Genomic DNA, 21477 nt, shown 5'->3' on the forward strand with positions numbered 1-21477 from the left:
CCACAATCTTCCTCTGCTGCATGGAAAAGCTCTGCCCTTCTCCATCTCTTCCAAGAAGTCCTCCCATTTGATGTTCTTTCACTTACTATACCTTGCTCTGGTTGATAGCTGTTCGATTCTCTGTCCTCTGTGTCATCCGCTGGAGCATGAGTTCTTTGAGAACCAGGACTATACTTCATTGTAGGGCCCTCAGCCCATGGCAGGGAGCCAAGCAGGTAGTATCATGTGAGTGAATGCTTTCTGAAAAGAAAGATTGAGGGAGTACTTGGAAAGATACAATCCGGAAGGCATTTAGAGGCCCTTAGGTAGGCATCACCTTTTTCAGGGAACCCAGTGCCATAATTTTACTTAAAGGTGGGGGAGTAAATTTTTTACTTTTTGTTATATGGTTCTAAGTAATTTAAAACAAGGCCTTTTGTAGTAAAACATGCAATGGAAAATATACATAAAGTTTGAAGCTGAAACGTGAGTCAGAGTTTTGCACTTTGGTGAATGGGTGCACGTCCACTCCACTCAGCCTATGAAGCACCTTAAGTGAGAAGGTTTGGGATGCACTAGTCAAGATAGAGCAGAACTCTGTTGATTGACTGAGGTTGGGGAGGGGTTTGCCATGCTAAACTCCAGTGTGGTCAGCTCTAAAAACATTATCAAGGATAGTAGCCATCCCATTCTTGGAGCCAGTTGACACTTTCCAAACAATTTATTTTGTAAAAAAAAGCACTTTCTGGGTGTGTTGGGCAGCTGTGAACTAACCAAATCTTGAAACTCAGTCTTCTAATCTCCTCCCATGGATTTCAGCTCAGACTCAGAGTGCCCTGGTAGTGCTTTCTGAATGAGTTTATCTGATTCTATTATAACCTTCAGATGAAAGAGATGCTTCCCACCGAGATTTCCTCCAGGAACCGTGGACTGTAAAGCTCCAGGAAGAGCGCATACCTGGGGCCAAAGGGCAACTCTTTAAGGAAGGAGTTTGGGAAGGCCCATCTCTTCTTGCATACTAGTTTTCTTTACTGGCAATTCAGCAAAAGGCTTATTTTTGACTGTCTTGTTATTTCTTCTTGAAAGCTATAGGCACCTTATTATGCCTTTGCATATGTGCCAGAATTTTTTAAACTTCAAATGAATGTGGCAGATGTTCATAAAAGTTTAGAAAAAGCTACCATAGGAAGACTTTTTAACCATTTTTATGACATTCAAATTTGTTACACAAAGAGAAATATAAATTATAACCTAGCATTCTCATTTGAGAAAAGGTTATTTTGGAGAAAGACCTAATTCTGGTCTTCATGCTTCTACAGGATGCTGTTGCTATTTGTTAAATGGTAGCCTACTCACCTTAAATAGTTCACCTTTCTTTTAAAGTGACAAGTTTATGGCTGACTGTCATTCTTACCACTCCGTCTGCCTTTTATATTCTTTCTCTCATTTACACATTAATTTGAGGCTAGTGGTAAGTTAGCAGAAAGCCCAAAGGTATTGGCATAGCCCTAGTTTCTTCTTGGAGAGAATGATCATGTTAGTTGGCAGCTAAAAAATCCGGAAACATGGCCAGATTACACAGTGACTATTTCCTTTCTTTCAAATGATCTCAATTTAGTTCAGGAGACATTTATGCAGCCCCTCTTCTGGTAGCAGGTGCCAGGTCATGATGGTGCTTCCCCTACTTGATAAATGAAGACCTTCCTCTCCAAGCCTCACAAATAATGCTCTGTGTACAAATTTCAGAGTGACATGAGGGATGTATCCAGAAGGTATTTTGTATTATTCCTGGTGGCAGAACAATGAGGAAGGAGGAAGGGAGGGCGATAGCAATGACACAGTTCCAGAAAGAGAGTCAGATTAGATTATAAAAGAAGCTCCACCTCTACACAGAGGCAAGGAAGCATAGTGGTTAGAACATGGAATCTAGATTCTGGCCCCCCTACTGCCTGCTTTTGTGATCTTGGACAAGGTAATTGACCTGTGTGCCTCTGTCTTCTCACTGATAAAATGTGGATAACAGCCATATCTCTCGTATGGATTGTGAGGAGGGCCCAGTGAGAGAGTGCATACCAAGTACGTAGCACAGAGCCTGGTGCATAAAGAGCTCAACAAATACCAACAACCATTGCTGTTATTTCCTCAGTGGCCTTAAAGCCATTTACATTGTTAGGTGGACAGCTTTGAAATTGTGTTTCAGGGACCCTTAGGTCCCAAGGGTTATCTTCTTCGTTCCTTTGGGGAAAAGGGTTTCAACAAAAATCATTTGTACCTGCCCCATTTTTTTCTGGGTTTACAATTCTGGAGGTCCTGTATCAGGTTTGGGAAAGGCACTTCTATAGAATTTGATAAATGCATTTCCAAACACCTACTGCATTAACTTCAGGCAACATACTTGTCTCTGTATCTTACTTTCTTTATCTATAAGTACAGTTATCTATAAGCACTCTTAGGATTGCAGTAAAGTTTAAATAAATGAGTCCTTTATATATACAGCACCTTACCCCCCGTCTGGCATGTAGCTCAATATACGTACATTCCCTTCTGCAGTTGTGTTTTGCGAGCCTCTGTGCATCAGACATTATACAATACTAAGGTCGCACTATAAAGTATGAAATGTGACATAATCCCTACCCTCCGAGTTTTGTCTTAGGCAGATAAAGACAAGTTGAAAAGTAATTGCAGTGAATTTGAGATGCCATAGGCTTTGGTAGGAGAGATATCAAACCGAATCCAGCCTTACAGGCTATAGTTCTCAGAGGAAGAGAATGCCTAAACTAAAGGCTGACAGATAAATAAGAAGTAGGTAAACCAAGGAAAGAGTGGACAGCATCTGTAAAGACTTAAGGTGCAGACCATGGTACTTTCCAGGAGATACGAGTAATTTAGTGTCTGATAGGAGCCCAGAGCTATAGAGAAGGGGAGAACAGAAGTAGTCAGGCAAGGGCCAGGCTATCCAGGGCCTTGTAAGCTGAGTAAAAGAGTTTGAACTTTATAAGGCAATGGAGAGCCATTGAAGGGTGTAAATAGGGAATGGACATGGTCAGGCCTTCTCCTTCTGGGCCATTAGAAAAATAGTCCTTCCATATAAAATGCTTAGAAACTGTGTAACCATGTTAATAAAGTAAATTGATATTTGTAAAGATCAAGGTAATTCTTAAGTAAATTACACACCAAAACCTTGTATATAAAATTCAGATGTGAGCTTTCAAATGGTTCCCTTGCTGCCAACCCATGGTAGAGGTGTTTATATTGATGGCTTTATTCAGGGTTTTAAGCGCCACTTTTACTGGATTTTGTCTTTCCCCCTTGTTTTCAAGTATTTTTGTACATTAGATATTCTTTCTATACCCCAGTTTGAGGCAATAAATTTATACTACATACTAAGTGGTAGTTCCAGGTAGTAGGAGCAAGGGAAATGAGACCCAGGTACCAAGTTCACAGGCCAGTAGCCACCTCCCCAACACCCAACCCCTCAACCCTTGCAATTCCAAGAGGCATTCGAAGGATGCAAGGTAAGACAGGCTGAGCTCGAGACATTCTTCTCTTGCTCATCATCGTTTATCTACGAAGGCCTGGCTTTGCAAATTCACCAAATGGTTGGAAGAGCCCTGAGCTCCACATTCAGGGGACGGAACCCAGAGGCCACATTTCTCTGTGTCTACAGTGGGGCTCCCTGTTTAACTATGGAGCTTTTTCACAAAATAATAGGGTTTGCTTATTAACAGGCAAGAAAGGTAACATTTCTTTTCCTTTGCATCTCAAAGAACCTGAATTTCTGTCATATGAGTTAGCACCAATTTAACTGTATTTTTCTTTTCATTTTTTGCCCCTGGCATAGAAAGTCTTTAATCCTTTGTTCCTGTTTTTGAATATTTATTTTTAATCAGTTTCAGAGTGAGTGAAGGAGAGCATTTCTTGTTTACCATTGTACCATTTTGCTTCTTCACAGGACTCCACAGTTAGACAGTAGTAAAATGTAGTTCACATTTGTAACTGCTGTGATTCATGTAAGACTGTGAGCCATAATTATATTCAGGTATAAATGGAGGCTTTTATATGTGTCCTCCCAAGAATTGAGAAATTCCATGTGAGATTTATTTGTTAGTGCTAAGTAATCTTATTCCTGTTTTATATAAAGGCAATATTTGCATGAAAATTTCCACCTGGTTTTTACAGTCACAGGTTCATGGGGAGAGCTTTGGCAAGAAAGAGAGGGTTGGAAAGAAACTTTCACATGTTCTGAGTCCTTGCTCGGTGCCAAACGTGGTACTTTACCTAGCATTCCTCAGAATCTCTCTGCAAAGTAAGAAATACCTACATTTGCAGATGGAGAGGTTGAGGGTCAGAGCAGTGAACTAATTTACATCTAGTCCCTGAGCTACAATGGGTTTGTCAGACCCCAAAGCCTCTGCCCTGTCTATCCTTCCAACAGACAGTGTGGATTGTGTCCCTGGTACCACCTGATCCTGGGTAGAGGCCTCCACCTTTGCGTGAGCTTTTCCTTCCCAGCAGGGCCTGCCTGCTGTGCTCTGGGGACTGTGATGAGGCCTTGTGGTCCTTCAGAGAAAAAGTCTACAGTTGTGACTGGGGTCCTGTTACTTTGCCTCTCCAAGGCTCCATTTTCTCATCTTTAAAATTAAGATTAAGATTATATTATTTATCTCAAAGAGCTGTGAGAATTAACTGATACAATACATGTGAAGAGCTTTTTAAAAATACTGTATCACAAAGCTCCAAAAAAAGTTAAAAGACTGCAGTAACAGGGAAAGCAAGAAAAAGGATCAAGAGAAAGGCTGCCTGGAAGTGGTAGGATCTTGTGGTGCCCTGGCTGGCCTCTTCCCCACCCCTTACCAGCTCAGCTGGGAGCTGACCCCCTCTGCCAGTGCATTTCCCTGTTCTTGGTTCCAGAGGGAGAGGATTAATTCTCATGCATATACTGGGAGCGTGTATGTCTGGCCCAGTCTGTCTGGTGGTGGCTTGAGGGACTCACCATCCCAGAACTCGCCCAGCATTGTAGAAGGCAGCTACTGAGCTCTCCTACGCAGTGCTGCAGTCCAGTGGCTGGCTGGGGCAAGGGATTGCTGGCTGTGGGACACATAATGCAGAGCCCCAGACCATGAGGAAACTGTTTCTTATGGAAGAGGGGACATTTGGAGGAATTTCCGGGGTCACATGTGCATGCCCAAGACAAGACTCATGAGCAGAAAGGACCAGGGAAGCCCCTACACTCTGGCCTGGAGCCAGTTTCTAAACTCATTACATGGACAAGCCCTGAAGGAGAGTGCTGGCACAGGTCAATCTGCAAAGACTGGGAAAGGTGTTTCTTTTTTTCTTTTTTTTTGGTTGGTTCCCGGCATTCAAGGATTCAAGGAAATCTCTGTCTGTCATAACACTAGCTGGATACACGCTTAAGAAACAGAAACCTCAGAGTCTTAATTCCAGTATTAACACATTAAGATATCAAAATGTCCAGGATTCAACAAAAGATTAGAAAACATACAAAAAAAACTCAAAGTGATGGCCCAGGCAAAGGAGAAGATTAAAGCATTAGAATCCCTTAATGAGGAGGATCACACCTGGGACATACCAGACAAAGACTTTGTTAAAAATGGTCCTAAATATGCTAAAGGAGACTATGAACAAAAAAACTAAAGGAAATCAGGAAAGTGAGAGATGAACACAAAGAGCATATCAATAGAGAGATGCAATTAAGAATTCCCTAGTGGGGTTTGACAGCAGTTTGGAGCTAGTAGAAGAAAGAATCAGTGAACTTGAATATAAGATAATTGGAATCATCTAGTCTGAGGCACACAAAGAAGAATGAAGAAAAGTGAACAGAGCCAGTGGAACCTGTGGGACACCATCAAGCATACCAATATGCGCATTATGGGAGTCCAAGGAGGAAAAGAAAGAGAGAAGGGGCAGTGAGAATATTCAAAGAAATAATGGCTGAAAACTTCCCAAATTTAATGAAAAACATGAATATAAACATCCAGGTCACTCAGCGAGCCCCAAACAGGATAAACCCAAATAGACCCATGTCATGGCATATTATTATTAAACTATCAAATGCCAGAAATAAAGAGAGAATTCTGAAAGCTGCAAGAGAGGGACAATGTGAGATGTACAAGGGAACCTCAATAAGATTGTGCTGATTTCTTATCAGAAACCATGGAGGCAAGAAAGCTGTGAATGACATATTTAAAATGCTGAAAGCAAAAAACTGCCAACAAGAAGTCTCTGTCTAGCAAAACTATCTTTCAAAATGAGGGAGCGATTAAGGCATTCCCAGATAAACAAAAGCTAAGGGAGTTCATCACCACTAGACCAGACCTATAAGAGATCTAAAGGGAGTCCTGCAGCTTGAAAGGAAAAGACAACAGGCAATAGATTGAAGCCACATGAAGAAATAAAGATCTCTGGGAAGGATAACCACAAGTGTAAATATAAATGACGTTACTATTGTGTTTTTGATTTGCAATGCCACTTTTTGCTTTCTACAGAACCTAAAAGGCAAATGCATAAAATGTAATAAGAAATCAGTAGTTTTGGACTCATAATGTATAAACATGTAATTTATGACAACTACATAAAGGTGGTGGGACAGAGGGGTTTAGGAATATAATTTGTGCGTACTATTGAAGTTGGTACCAAAGCAAATGAGATTGTTATAGAAGTAAGATGTTAAATTTAAGCCCCAGAGTAACTACAAAGAACCTATCAGAGAATATGCAGGCTCAAAGAGACAGAATTTAGAGAACAGATTATCAGGGGCAGAGGGGAGGGGGGATGCAAAATGAGGGTTTCTGTTTGGGTAGATGGGAAACTTTTAGTGATGGAAGGTGGTAAGTGTACTGCAACATAGTGAATGTGATTAATCCCACTGAACGGTATGGGATTAAGTAACGGGAAAGTTTATGTTGTATGTATGTTCCCACTATAAAATAAAAAAAAGAGTTCCTAAAGAGACAATGACAATTAAAGGCAATATATGATCCTAGGCGGGTTCTAACAAGAGGAGAAAAGGCACAAAGGGACATTTCTGGGACATATGAAAAAATTGGAATATAAACTGTAATCTTTATTGGCAATGTTAAATTTTTTTAACTTGACCACATTTAAGGTGAATACATAAGTGGATACCTTTGCTCTCAGAAATGTACATGGCAGTATTAAAAGTGTTCAGGGAGCATGATATATGTAACCTACATTCAAGTGTTCAGAAAATGGATTGGTAAATAGACAAGATAGATGAATAGCTGGATTGATAGAATGATGGATGGATAGAGTAATACAACAAATGGGGCAAAAAGTTAAAATTGGTTCTGGGTATCTGGAGAGGTATGGGGTATGTTTGGAGTTCTCTGTACAGGGTTTGTATTATTTTTGTAACTGTCTTGTAAGACTGAAAATATTTCAAAGTTAAAAATACATACCATACCAAAGATTAGTCTTTGTAGTTAAAAATATAAAAATCAGAGGCAAAGTTTAGATCAATGAAGCCCTGGAGATTGCTTTATTATGTAAAAATAACAAGTTATTGGACAGTATCTTCATTTTCCTGGAATGTCCTTACCATTGTATTTGTTATTATGCAAAATCATCATGTAAGAACCTCTGTCACATACAGACGATTCAGAGTGAAAATTCAGCATGCTCTGTTCAACTTAGGCCTTCCTTGAAGGTTGTCCTGGATTTAGCCTGATGGATTTCTCTTGGAAGCTCTCTCTTTGCAGTGACATCTGTTTTTAAAATAAGGGTGATTTCTTAAATGCCACTTCTCCTAATGTTGGAATTAGTATAAAACAGTTTAAAGCTCTAGTTGTAATTTATGTAATCATAGGGAATAAGTACTTCTAGCTGATTTAAGTATCTCTTGCAGTCAGTGCATTTTCAGTCTAATTTGTTCTGACTGAAATGTTCTCTTATGAGATGAGATAACCCTCTGTTATAGACTAAAAAAACTGGGTAATTTGTGAGAGAGAATCCCAGTAGAAAATGTGAAACCATCATTGATGCTTTTGTTTTCCAATTTTCCTATCATCACTTTGCAGTCACTATATGTATGTTCCATTTAGCAATGTTAAAACCAACTTCAAAGGAAACAGTTTAGTCAAGAGAAGCTTGCACTACTCAAATTCCCTTTGTATCAAGGTAAAGAGCAGCATGTGGGAAGCTACATAGCACAGTGGAAAGAGCTCTTGGGCTCTGATGTCATGAGGACCTGAGTTCAAATTCTAGCTCCACCACCTCCTTCCTAATGGGTGACTTTAAACAAGCTCCTTTTGTTTAAAGAAGAAATCAGTTTAGTAGGGGAAAAAAGTTACGGCTCCTACATCAAACAGTTTGACCATTTTGTACAAAACTATGATTACACTGCCCTCTTAGGAGATACCAATTGGAAATATGTTAATATTTACCATTGAATGAGAATCTACTAATGTGTATGACAGTTTAGCCATATAATTTCTATTTGTCCCCACTTTAAGGTAAGTGCCCCTGTTTTGCAGATGGGGAGGGATGTTAAGGTGACTCTTTGAGTCTCAGACTCCTCGTTTGTAAAATGGGTAGATTCTCCACTTTGTAGGACTTTTTAAATGAGGAATAAAGGAGAAAATATATGAAAGCACACAGACTAGTGCCTGGCACAGAATAGGTGTCAAATAAATGGAAGTGATTACCAATATTACATGGGTATAGGACTGGTAAGTTTCCCTTAAAAAAAGGCTTAACGATTTATCCACATAAAAATTGACTCTGCCTTCTTTTTTCTTTTTTAACGTTTGGCCTTTTCTAAGTTGAAATTAGCTTAAAAGCCCTTTTTTACTGAGCACAGCCACATGGGACTGGTGACTTCTTTTCCTAAACTCCTAGCAAGTGATTAGGGTTAGGGCCATTGCAGGAGCTTAGAGACCAGTGGTGTGATGATTGAAGAAAGGTACCCTTGGCCTAGCCAAATCCCACTTGGAATTGCAGCGCATGTGGTTTTGTTTAACACCATGCTCAGCCAGCCGTCTGAAGGTTCGGGTTTGTGACCACCAGGCATTTGTTGTTGATATGTGAGGTCACCACAGTAGGGGTGTTTGTCAACCAAATTAAACTTCCTCTTAATGACCTAAAATAATTGATTCAGAAGGCCTTTAAATGGGCCACGGTAATGTGTAGGCAAGCGGAAATCCAACGTCTTCTGCACAAATTATTATGTGGTGGTGTTTGTTCTGTTTGTATTTTGCTTTTTTGTTGGGAAAAAAGAGAAAGTGGACCACGGGCTGTTTGGGCAGGCAGTGGTCTTGAGTCTGAATCCCAGTTCTGCCATTTGTCTCGGTATAACTTGGGCAAATCACTGAATTTCTCTGCATCTGCTTCTTAACATCCTCATCTGCAAAACAGGGACACCTACCTTAAGGGAGTGACAGTTAAAAATTGCATGGTTAAATGTCATGCACATTAGTAGACCCTCACTCAGTGAAAGATATTATTAATAGAGTATTCCAATTGGCATCTCTTGGGAGGATAACATAATAATAGTTTTATACAAAGTTGTCAAACTGTGTGATGTAGTAACCAGAACTTTTTTCCCCCTATTAAACTGATTTCTTTATAAATTTTTCTCTGTACTAAATTTAAACATCCATAGACAAAAGCATGATTTAAATTAGTCTATAAACCTCTCTTTACATATTGTTTGATTCTTGACTGATTTCAAAATAATTTTAGATTGAATACTTAAGATATTTGCATTTAGGTGCAAAAAAAATTTTTTTTTTCTCTTCCCATTGGATTCAGACATTAATGATCCAAGCTTTGGCTGTCGCTGGTAAAAATGGGGGCCACCACACTGTGTTTGTTCAGAAACAAAGGCATTGACCCAGGGCTAAAGTATTATCAACAGTGTTATCAAAGTTTTGTTTTGTGGTTGGAAGTTATCAGAATCCTGCAGAGTGGTTTATATGCCCTGCCTAAAATCCTTCTTTCCATAAACTCAAATACCTGACCAAAGCTAAAACCTGCATATGGGGGTTACGTACACTCCTGGACACTTTCTTAAATATAATATCTGTTAAACCTTGATGCAGAGGAGTCAAGGTTTTGTAAGATCCACTGGTAATAAATTTACATCCTCCCTCTTCAGCATTTGACTGCAGATAATTTGTACTGACCGAATGGGTTAAATGATGAAGCTTGATAAGTACATATGCATATTATCCATCCCTAGCTTTAAAAAAAAAAAAAAAAAAAGGAAAGAAAGGAAAAGATAGCTATGATTTTGGAAGTCGTCCCAATTTTTTAAAATAAGAGAATTTGGACATTTTGGCATATGGGGTTTTTTAAATGAAATCTCATGGAACTGAAAACAGTCAATTTTAGGTTTCCAAAAATTGTTTTGATTTTCATTGGTATAAATTTGTGGCACATGGTTTTAGGGAAGTTCTGAGAGATGCATTTGGGGATTTGGGGGTTGATTTTTTTTTTTTTTTTAAGATTTATTTTTAAAAGGTGATTTTTTTCTAACTCAAAGTATAAATTGCAGAAAACCAGGGTTCCATTTTGAAAGACAAGACAGTTTTTAGTTGTGGCACTGTTAAGCATTCTCAAACTACTAGACTTGTTGCTAAATTATTGAGCCTCATTTCAGCATCTTTTGGACACTGCACTGCAGATTACTCTTCCCCCTTCTCAGAGTTAGAATCCCAGGCCAAGTGATTTTTGCTGTTCCATTAACCACAGCTGCTGGTGATAAGCACGGTGAGAGTCACCTGTGTGGGGTCAGGCTTATTGCACATCAAGGTAGGGCAGTGTTGGAAGAGAGGGAAGATGCCCAGGAGGGGGCTCCAGGCCACCTGCTGTGTGAGGATCAAAGGGTTGAAAGGTCAGAGGACGCAGCTCCTTTAACCATATCTGTCTGTGCAATAGCTATTTCAGATTGTAAATCTTGGCAATTTCATTAAGTCCTCCTGGCTGCTACTGGGGCATGAAATAATAAAATTTTATATCTGTTGCCTTTCCTGCCTCTGGCAGCCGGGTTGAAACATTCTCTTCAAGATGGGGGCATCTTTATGAAACCCTTTCCTGGACTGATCGGCAAGGCCCTAATGAAGCCTCAGATTGGGAAGTTGGGGTTCACAGGACCTATACTCTGGAAATGCTTTTTATCAAGAAGAATCATACAAACCATTTAGTAGCCTTTTGGATTTATGTAGCCCCTCTCTTCTGAAAAGCAGGGCACCAAAATATTACCCATTGCTAAATGTTTAATCTTACATGCAGGAGGAGAGGTGGGCTTTCTCAACACTGCTGCTAATTAAATACCCCCTGTTCTGACTCCAGAGTCCTTTCTTTTGGGCAGTCGCAAGCAACCATACATATATGACTTTCCACTCAGCAGACCCTGTGTGTATGTTTTTAAGAGACATATCTCCTGAATATGATTTTCCAAATATTTTTCCTAGACATTAAAGTTGTTATGGAACTTTCAGGCTGCTTGACAAGACAAATCACGGGAATGGCTGCCCCTTTACTGCCCATATGTTTAAGACCCCCTGTAGTTTGTTTGAAAAGTTAAGAGATTTTCACAGTAAAGGTGCCATTTCTGAAATTTAAAGTGTTCCTTTTCACCGGGAGATAAGTTCACTCTGATTAAGTCCGTAATTCTCACTAAGCCATGTTTATGGGGGCAATAAACAATGTTCCAGTGTGCTTGTTAAATTGGGTTTCCAACCTCTCCACTCTTTAAAAATTGACGTTTCAAATAAAAGGCAGGTGGAGATGGGAGTCCCGGTTTGCTGTGCTTAGCGATGAATGAATGATGGCAAGTGGCAGCTCAGTAGGAGGAATGAGACCCTATTTTATGAGAGGGTGACCCCAAACCATTTTGGGACTAGGGAATCAACATCCCGTTATACCCCAGTGAAACTCTTAAATTATAGTTTCATTGTTTCAAACTGGATAATATTTTCGAATCACCTCCCAGGTGGATTGCATTCATTATTTAATTTTCAGAGTTCTGTGCTCTGGTAGTGGTGACGCTGTTTCACAGGTGATGAAATTTAGGTACAGAGAGGTTAAGTAACTAGTCCAGAGTCTCACAGTTAATAATTAATTAGCAGGACCAGAATTCAAATCCAGTTTGAGGTCTATTCCTCTCCTACTATATATTACTGTGCCGTTTCTAGATTTATTGGTATATAGGTTTACCACAACCATCCCCAGCCCATGCCTTCCACAAGTAGGCTGCGATCTCCTTGACTTCAAAGATCATTTTAATCATCTCTATGTGAAGTGTTTTAATGTGTAGAAAAGAAAATATTATCCTGACGCTGCTTTTAGGGACTGCTTGCTATTACGTGTCTAGCACTCTGATAAGTTCTATCCATGGAGGACACAACAGAAATATATGATATGGTCGCTGTCCTCAGTATTTATTATGCAACTGCTCTCTGCCCAACTCTGTGCCCAGAATGTAGAGAGGGCTCTACAGAGGGGAGTCAGCCATCCCAAGCTCAAATCCAAACTGTGCTATTACTCTGGGGCTTTACGAAATTACTTCACCTTTTGGAACTTCAGTTTTCTCTTTTGTAAAATGGGAATAATGCCTGTTGCACAGGATTGCTTTGAGGATCAGATGAAATAATACATATATTTTTTTTAATAATTCAATTTTATTGAGATATATTCACATACCATGCATTCATGCAAAGCATACAATCAGTTGTTCATAGTACCACCATATAGTTGTCCCTCCATCACCAAAATTAATTTTTGAACTTTTTCATTACCATTCACACAAAAGTAATAAGAATAAAAATTAAAGTGAAAAAGAACAATTAAAGTAAAAAAGAACACTGGGTGTGTGTGTGTGTGTGTGTGTGTGTGTGTGTGTGTGTTTTCCCCCATTTTTCTACTCATCCATCCATACACTGTACAAAGGGGAGTGTGGTCCAAATGGCCTTCCCAATCACATTGTCACCCCTCATAAGCCACATTGTTATACAGTCATCTTCAAGATTCAGGGGTTCTGGTTTCAGGTATTTACTGCTAGCTATTCCAAGTCATTAGTACCTAAAAATGGTTATCTATATTGTGCGTAAAAGTGCCCACCAGAGTGAACTCTCAACTCCTTTTGGAATCTCTCAGCCACTGAAACTTATTTCATTTCACATCCCCCTTTTGGTCAAGATATATTTTGAAATATAGTATGTTTTAAATCTCTACCATGCTTTATAGATGACAGTGGTAAATATTATTGCAGTAAAAGTATAGTAAGGTTTAAAAAGTTATTTTAAGGGAAAAGTGGCAGCCACATATGAAACAATTAGAAACAGCACTAAACAAGTTATAATTGAAGGCCAAAATGTGTGCTGCCCACTGTATTTAGCTTAGAACTTAGATAAGGCAACATACCGTGGGAATGGGAGTAGGAGAGAAGAGTGGGCTCTTGCAAGATGGAAATAATTGTGATTGACATTTGGGTCATGCTTCACATCTTAACAAGTACTCTTTCCATCTCATCTCTTGTTTATGTTTTGCTACAGTGGTGGAAGGTGTTGGTATCCTTCACATCCTTTTTTCACCCTTGAGGAAACTGAGTCTCCCCAGCGGGGAGGGTGCTTCAGTTTGACTCCAAACACCAGTGGAATGAGAGGTGTAGATGGGCTAGGTCCTCCATTCTGGAGAGCAGAGAGGAGGCCAGGCTGGGTGAAGGCACAGTGTTGGGATGAAGATGTAGAATGGGCTGCCAGGAGAGCTGGCACAGCCAAGCATTGATTGAGCTTCTGCCTTATGGCTGGTACTAAATGAAATCCCTGCCCTACAGTGTCTCTTTTAATCTGCCTAACAATTCTGAAAGTAAGGATTATGATCGATCCCCAGTTCACAGAGAAGGACAGTGATGCTAAAAGAGGCTAAGGACATTGCCTGAAGCTACTTCACTTGTAAGTGAAAGAGCCAGGACTTTCTGACTCTGGGCCCTGGACCACCCAGGAAATACTCTTGCCCACATGGAGGGGAGGGAATCGTGCAAGCTTTTCCTGAATGGAGATGTTCCCTCGAAGTGCGCTTCCTCCCTACTATATATTGCTGTGCATTTTCTGAGATTAATCGATGTATAGTTTTATCACCACCATCACCCCTCCCCATCCACACCCTCCCACAAGTAGGCTAGGAGCCCTTTGAATTCAAAGATCATGGTTTAGTCATCTCTGTGTCCTTAAAACATAGCATAAATTTGACATGAATGGATGGATGACTGGTAGACCAAATGCCTGACCAACGAAATGAGTGAGTGAGTGAGTAAATGAATGAGTGAATGAATATCCACTGGATGGATGGTATGGAGAGGCACCATTGGAGAAATAGCTCCTTTGTTGAGCTGCGTTGAAAATCCGTGGATTTATGAATGATTGTCGGTGTGGATTTGGCCTGACCTGTGAGGTGCTTACACCACTTCCCTCCCCTGCCAAGCTTCTGTTTCTGTTTAAAGCACACTGGGAAATTCCAACGGTGTTTTCAGGGGTCCTCTGAACTGTCGGATTTTAGATTTTTAATTTTGTGGAGCAGGAAGGAGCAAATCAGTGACTCCTGGCTCCAAAGAAAAACCACTATGTTTATCAACAGCTTGGCAGCTCAGTGACCTTTGGGGCCTGAGGAAGGGAAGGGAAATGTCAGTCTTCTCTTTGTATATACAAGATTTCAGGCAGGAATAAAGAGTTTAGAGTACCTGAATATTTGTCTTTCCTTTTCCTGTCCTTTCTGCTTTCTTTCTCATTTCTTTTTCTCTTTCCTCTTAGGAGGCCACCAGCTCCCCATGCTGTTCTTTGTTATCTAGTCATATATATATGAGCTTGTATTTGAGCACATTTCAAATGTGCTATATTATGGAAAGAACACTGGCTTGTGGAACCTAGATTCAAGTCGTTTCTCTGACATACCCCAGTTGTAAGATCATGGGCAAATTATTTATTCTCTTGAGACTCCTCATCCATCAAATAGGTTTAAGACTCTTTAGGAAACCTGTCCTCCCTGGAAATTTTGTGCCTTACATAGTGTCTATCCCATTACGGTTGCTCAATGGTTTGTTGATTGAAATAACATATCAGAGCAAATAATGTGGTGCAATCAATAATGCAAAGGTATTGGTGTCAGACCTGGGTTTGGTGTTTAGCTCCATTACTTCGCCGTATGACTTTGGACAAGCTGCTTCATTTACCTCTCTGACCCTCAATTTCGTTTTCTCTCCACAAGGGTGTTGTGAGGATTACATTATATGCTGTATGTAAAGGGTTGAGCTGTGGGAGGAACACAATAACTAGTAGCTGCTAATTTTGTTGTGAGTCAGGAAAATGATGGATGCAGAGCGTGTAACCCAAGCCTGACATGTAAGGACCCCTGGAAAGTTAGCTGTGGTCTGGGGGTGTAGGAGCATAGTAAGGACAAGAGGCAACTGCAGGAAGTCCAGCATCAGATATTTAGGATAAGGTTTTGGTTAACAAATATTAGGATGTAGTTTTTGGTTTAATTTTAACCATATCCTCCACCTTTCAAGGTTAAAAAAGAGAGAGAGCTACCAAGAAGTCACACGTAAGGGACATACAGTCTTATGTTCAGAGGCACAGCAATTCTGCCTCTCTCACAGAGGGATGAACTTATACTGGATTTTCTTTGAGCCACTGACAAGCACTCTGTGGGCATGATAATGCTCCGATTTAAGAGGATGCTGAGTCGTCTTGAAGCAAAGTGTCTTTGCAAGAAATCAACCTTGTCCCATCCCTTTTACTTGGCAGCCCAGTTGCTGTCTCAGAGGTGCTGCCTCATATGCTGGTTTGACTATAGGAGAGGAGGCTGTGCTTACTTGGGCTTGGGGTACTGTCCTGGCACGGAGAAGGCCCACCTGTGGTCCATGCCAGCACCCAGGGCAGAAGGGAACATGGCCACATAGGTGCATTCTGTTAATAAATGTTTCTGTTGATTTTTTTTTTTTTAACTTAATCTTCTCACAACCCTTTGTAGCAAGTGGCAATAACCCTGTTTTTGACTAGGTCAAAATAACCTGCCTTAGTTCCTGTGACCAAGAATTGAAGAAGATAAAAATCCAGAGCTCAGTCCATCTTATTCATGCTCCTCATACTCATTCCTGCTATTTTCCAAAAGCAAGCTGACTTGAGACTTCAAAGGTATCTCAGAAGGCACCCAGTGATTGTGACGTTTGCTCTTCACTGGAGCAGGGGCAGGACAGATTGAAAAAGCAATCTGTGTCTTGGAGATGTCTACCTTTGCAAACAAATTTTCTGACAGTGAAATATGTTCTAGATTGAATCCTCTTTATCAGTAGAATTATTATTCTGTTAACTTCTTTCCTCAAATAATTGCCTACATTCAATGCTTATTATATACCAGACATTATCCTAGGTACTATACATATATTAACTCATTTAATCTAACAATCCAATGAAATCGGTGTTACTTTTTGTAAACTTTTTTTGAAGTGTGGCATTCACAGGAAAAAGTACAGCCACCCTAAGTATACAACTAGATGAGTTTTCACAAAGTGAACACACCCATGAATCCACCACCAGATCAAGAAACAGAGCATTACCAGTCCACCAGAAGTCCCTCTTGGGCCAACTTCTAGTCATTTTCTCCCTCTGACCCAAAGGTAAACACCATTCTGGGTGTCGGTCCTTGTTTTAAAAAATTTTTTATTTTGATATACTTTTAAACTCATAAGTCAGTTACAAAACTGATACAAAACCCATACAGAGAATATACTCCCCCCACCCAGATATCCAGATCCACCAACTTTTAACATTTTGCCACATTTGCTTTATGATTTTATCCATCTATCCATATATCATTCCCTCTGTCTACCTACCCATTTATTTTCTGAACATTGCTATAAAGCTTACAGTCTATATTCAGTTTTTTTTTTTCATATGTCTCAATAATGTCCTTTGGGCATTTTCTCCTCCATTATTATATCCAGGATCATGGATTGCATTTAATTTCTCGTTGTCTCTTTAGTCTCTCTTTCTCTCTCTCTCTTTTAAATTGCAGAAATGTATGTATAACATAAACTTTCCCATCTCAACAACTTCCAAGCATTCCATTCAGAGGGATTAATCACATTCAGTGTTGTGCTACCGTTATCACCATTTATTACCAGAACTTTCCCATTACCCTAATCAGAAATCCTGTACCCATTATGCACTCTCTCCATTTCCCCCCGTCCCCACCCCAGTAACCTGTACTCTACTTTGTCTTTATGAATTTGCATATTCTAGCTATTTCATATAAGTAGGATCATAAACTACATGTCCCTTTGTGTCTGACTTATTTCACTCAACATGATGTCTTAAAAGGTTTGTCCATATAGTAGCATATAGCAGAACTTCATTCCCTTTTTAAGGATGAATAATATTCCATTATATGTATATACCACATTTTGTTTATCCATTCATCTTTTGATGGACATTTGGTTTGCTTCCACCTTCTGACAGTTGTGAATAATGCTGCTCTGCACACTGGTGTACAAATATCTGTCTGAGTCCCTACTTTCAATTCTTGTGGGTATATACCAAGAAGTGGGATTGTCAGGTCATATGGTAGTTCTATATTTAACTTTTTGAGGAACCACCAAACTTTTCCCAGAACGGCTGCACCATTTTACATTTTCACCAACTATATGGAAGGGTGCCCATTTCTCTGCATACTTGCCAAAACATGTTATTTTCCATTTTTTAATAATGGCCATCCTAGTGGGTGTGAACTGGTATCTCATTGCAGTTTTGATTTGCATTTCCCTAATGGCTAATGATTGTAGATCATCTTTTCATGGGCTTATTGGTCATTTGTATATCTTTTTTGGTGAAATGTCTATTCAAGTCCTTTGTCCATTTTTTAACTGTTTGTCTTTTTATTGTTGTTTCAGGAGTTCTTTATATATTCTGGATTTTAAACTTTGTCAGATAAATTATTTTCAAATACTTTATCGCATTCTACTGGTTGTCTTTTCACTCTCTTGATAATCCTTTGATGCATAAGTTTTTAATGTTGATGAAGTCCAGTTTATCTATTTATTTCTTTTATTGCTTGTGCTTTGGGTAGTAGGTCCAGGAGATATTTCCCTATGTTTTAAGAGTTTTATAGTTTTAGCTCTGATATTTAGGTAATTGATCAATTTTGAGTTAATTTGTGTATAGTATGAGGTAGGGGTCTACCCTCATTCTGTTGCATGTAGAGATCCAGTTTTCCCCGCACCATTCATTGAAGAAATTGTTCTTTTCTCATTGAGTGGATTTGGCATCCTTGTCAAAAATCAACTGGCCGTAGATGTGTGGATTACTTCTGTGGTCTCAATTCTATTCCATTGGTCTATATATCTGTCCTTGTGTTTTGGTTACTGGAGCTTTGTGTAATAAGTTTTGAAATCGGGAGTCCTCCAACTTTGTTTTTCTTTTTAAAGATGGTTTTGGCTATTTGAGGTCTCTTGCCCTTCCTTATGAATTTGATGATTAGCTTTACCTTTACTGCAATGAAGGCTATAGAATTCTGATTGGGATTTTGTAAAATCTGTAAATCAATTTAGGTAGTATTGACATCTTAATGTAGTCAAGATTTTGAGCACAGAATATCTTTCTTTTCTTTTCTTTTTTTTTTTTTTTTTTTTTTTGGATCTTCTTTGATTTATTTTAGCAATGATTTGTAGTGTTCCATGTATAAGTTCTTTAGATCCTTGGTTAAATTTATTTCTAGGTATTTGATTATTTTAGTTACTAGTGTAAATGGGATTCTTTTCTTGATTTCCTTTTCATATTATTCATGGCTGGTATATGGAAAGACCACTGATTTTTTGTGTGTTGATCCTGAACCCCATCACTTTGTTGACTTTCTGTATTAGCTCTAGTAGTTTTCTTTTATAGTTTTCTGGATTTTCTGTACCTAGGATCACGTCATCTGCAATGGAGATAGTTTTACTTATTCCTTTCCAATTTGGATGCTTTTTTTTTCTTTTTCTTGCCTAATTGCTCTCACTAGCACTTCCAGCACAATGTCAAATAGCAGTGATAGTCAGCATCCTTGCTTTTTCCTTTCTTAGGGGAATAGCTTTCAGTCCTTCACCATTGAGTATTATGTTAGCAGTGGGTTTTCCACATATGTCCTTTATCATATCAAGGAAGTTCCCTTCTGTTCCTAGTTTTCTGAGTGTTCTTATCAAGAAAAGGGTGCTAGATCTTGTCAAATGCCGTTTCTTCATCAATTCAGATGATCAGGCATTGGTGGTTTTTTTTTTTAATATATATATTTATTAATGTGGTGTAGTACATTGATTGATTTTCTTATATTGAGCCACCCTTTCATCCCTGGTATAAATCCCACTTCTTCATGGTGTATGATCCTTTTAATGTGTAGTTGGATTCAGTTTGCTGGGATTTTGTTGAGCATTTTTGTATCTGTATTCATAAGAGATATCAGTCTGTAATTTTCTTCTGATATCTCTATCTGGCTTTAGTATTGGGGGGATGCTGGCCTCATAGAATGAATTGGGAGGTGTTGTGTCCTCTTCAATTTTTTGGAAGACTTTGAGTGGGATTGGTGTTAAGTCTTCTTTGAATGTTTGGTAAAATTCACCAATGAAGCCATATGGTCCTGGATTTTTCTTTTTTGGGAGGCTTTTGATTACTGATTCAATCTCCTTACTTGTTATTGGTCTGGTGAGATCTTTTATTTCTTCATCAGTACTGTTTTTTTCCCAAGAACAATTTTTATTAAAATCACTGGTGGATATTTTTTAAATATCCCAGCATCTACTATGAGGAAAGGCAATAAACATCAAACATAACAGCAAATAGGGCTCTGAAGTATATTATGTTAAACAATTTTTCATTTGTCTCATTGAATCTTGTATCCAATTTAGACCAAGTTTACAGCAAAATAAGACATTTGTCATATGGGTGGTTCATAAAATGAGAATGATTGTACTTCAGAATCTTGTTCATGTCACCTTCTATGCATATTACATAATATGTTCCCTAAAAGGTTACCGGCTGATGGTTCCAAGCTTACAATAGAAACAGACATGGAAGCTTTGCGTAGCTAGTCCTGTCATTAATAGAAGCATGGCATATTCATATGCTAAATGGGTTATAAAGAAATGGAATATTATGTGCAATTAAAATAAAGGAAAAAAATAAAGTCGGATCCTTCTAGGCATAAATGTGTAAGTATTTTAAAATTCATAACAAACAAATATCTAAGTGAGGATTTCCCATATTTCCAAATAAGATAAAGTTAAGCATGTCTTGTAATGAACATTTACATTTGACCTCTGTATTAGGGTTCTCTAGGGAAACAGAACCAACAGGAGATATCTATATTATGAGATTTATAAAGGTGTCTCACGCAACTGTGAAGGTACACAATTCCAAATTCTGTAGGGCAGGATGCACGAGTCCAAATTCCATAGGGCAGGCTGTGAGCTGGCAATTCCAATGAAGGTGTTCAGTGAACTCCCCAAGAGAGGCTAGCTGGCTGAAGAAGTGAAAGTTCTCTTCTCTCCCTTAAAAATCAACTGACTGGATTAAATCCAACTGATTAAATTCTCTTGTTGTGAAAGATACTCCCTTAGTTGATCTTAGATGTAATCAGCCACAGATGCAATCAACTGACTGATGATTTAATAAACCAGCTACAAAATGTCCTTGCAGTAATGGTTAGGCCAGTGTTTGCTTGACCATCTGGCCAAGATGACACATGAACCCAACCATCACAGTAATGTGCCAGTTTGAAACTGTTGTATACCCCAGGAAAGACTATGTTCTTTAATGCAGTCTTGTGGGGGCAGCCTTATTATGGGTGGGATCTTTTGATTAGATTGTTTCCATGGAGATGTGTCCCACCCAACTTTGGGTGAGACCTTTTGGTTAGATGATTTCCATGGAGATGTGACCCCACCTATTCGAAGTGGGTCTTGATTAGTTTACTGGAGTCTTTAAGAGAACCCAGGGTGGGCAGATGTCAGATGCTCGGAGATGCAGACAGGAAGACGTTTGGAGATGCTAAGCTGAGAGATGAAGCCCAGAATTTGCCTTGGAGAAGCTAAGATGGGACACACAGATGCTTGGAGAGAAACATCCTGGGGGAACAAGCAAGAATGCACAGAAACTGAGAGAGAGAAGCCAAGAGAGACAGAAGCCCAGAGACATTTTGGAGAAAGCCATTTTGAAACGAGAACCTGGCAGCAAAGGACCAGCAGATTCCAGCCACGTGACTTCGCAGCTGACACAGTTGTTCTGGACACCATTAGCCTTTCTTCAATGAAGGTATCCTCTTGTTGATGCCTTAATATGGACACTTTTATGACCTTAGAACTGTAAATTTGTAACCTAATAAATCCTCTTTGTAAAAGCCAATCCATTTCTGGTATTTTTGCATAACAGCAGCTTTAGCAAACTGGAACAACCTCTTTTTAGTAAATATAGTGCATAAACTGAGTTGCAGACC

The 21477-nt window shown here is 39.2% G+C and overlaps 1 protein-coding gene across 5 annotated transcripts in view; it reads left to right on the forward strand.

The window, feature by feature from the left end:
* Window positions 1-21477, forward strand: part of DENND1A (DENN domain containing 1A) — a 669505-nt gene that overhangs the window by 441548 nt on the left and 206480 nt on the right. The gene's annotated exons all lie outside the window — the stretch shown is intronic.

The sequence above is a fragment of the Choloepus didactylus genome, chromosome 10 (assembly GCF_015220235.1).
Source record: "Choloepus didactylus isolate mChoDid1 chromosome 10, mChoDid1.pri, whole genome shotgun sequence".
NCBI classification, from domain to species: domain Eukaryota; kingdom Metazoa; phylum Chordata; class Mammalia; order Pilosa; family Megalonychidae; genus Choloepus; species Choloepus didactylus.